A 1,212-nucleotide genomic window follows, 5' to 3' on the forward strand; every position below is an offset into this window, starting at 1 on the left:
TAAGTAACTTTAATTCAAAATAATTAATCTGCCCAAGGGGCACATTCAGGGGTAGCATATTCAGCTTTCCTTCAATTACAGTTTTTTGAAGGTTCTATAAGACAGGCAAGAAATATAGCACAATTTTAACTGTGGTTAATGGCTCATTTTTACTTTCTGGAAATAATTAATACTCACCTGTCTGTGCTCCATCCCTACAGGGCTGATTCAATAAACAGTGATACTGTGCTGGGCACTCAGTGCAGTGCAATGCGGACGGCAGACAACAGAACCTTCCTGGAACCAGTGCCTGAAGCCCAAGGCACAGTGGAAGGCAAGCAGTGCAGACTTTTCAAAGGGAGATGAGCTCTCAGCTGCTCAGACCACACCAAGTTAGTGTTCACGAGGGAGCCAGGAATTGTGTTTATCATAGGTGGTTTCATTTAAACCCCAACAGTCCTATGAGTTAGGTAACAGTATTAATCATATATGGAGAAAATGAGGCACAGAGAGGTTAAAGAACTTCCTCAATGGCCTGACATGTGGTGGCGCAGTGGATAAAGCGTTGACCTGGAATGCTGAGGTCGCCGGTTCAAAACCCTGGACTTGCCTGGTCAAGGCACATATGGGAGTTGATGCTTCCTGCTCCTCCCCTCTTTCTCTCTCTCCTCTAAAATGAATAAATAATCGCTTCTCGGCCTTTTGGCTAAGATCAAGTGTAGTATCTGTTCTTATCAGTTTAATAAAATGAATAAATAAATTTTTTTAAAAAATTAAAAAAAAAAAAAAGAACTTCCTCAAGGTTGCACAACTAACAAGAGATGGAGCCAGGATCCAAATGCAGACAATGACAGGGAGTCCACATTGACTACTACATTCTCCCACTCATTTTAATAGAAGACAGAAAAAAAATCCATCCTATACATCTCCTCATGCTAAGATCCCAGCTGCAATGTCCTTGGTGGAGAGTTAGGCAGGATGCCACCTAACAGGAAAATTCTGGGTGGCACCTGTAGGAGCCATCTCTTACTGGTTCTGACTTACTATTTTTGTAACTTTGGGCAAGTCATAACCCCCCCCCCAGCCTTGGCTTTCTCATGCATAAAAGGGAAATAATATTACCTGATCTGCAAGCCTCCCAGGATGGCTGTGAAGATCAAAGGAGACAAAAGTCCTGTGAACATTGTTAAGTGCTGTGCAAGCAAAAGGTATCATTAGTCATAATACCAACAT

The 1,212-nt window shown here is 42.2% G+C and overlaps 1 pseudogene; it reads left to right on the top strand.

Annotated features, from left to right (window-relative positions):
* The first annotated feature begins 665 nt into the window (after nucleotides 1-665).
* LOC136312300 (U2 spliceosomal RNA) lies at nucleotides 666-776 on the top strand (annotated as a pseudogene).
* The last annotated feature ends 436 nt before the right edge of the window (nucleotides 777-1,212 follow it).

The sequence above is a fragment of the Saccopteryx bilineata genome, chromosome 8, assembly GCF_036850765.1.
Source record: "Saccopteryx bilineata isolate mSacBil1 chromosome 8, mSacBil1_pri_phased_curated, whole genome shotgun sequence".
In the NCBI taxonomy this organism is placed as follows: domain Eukaryota; kingdom Metazoa; phylum Chordata; class Mammalia; order Chiroptera; family Emballonuridae; genus Saccopteryx; species Saccopteryx bilineata.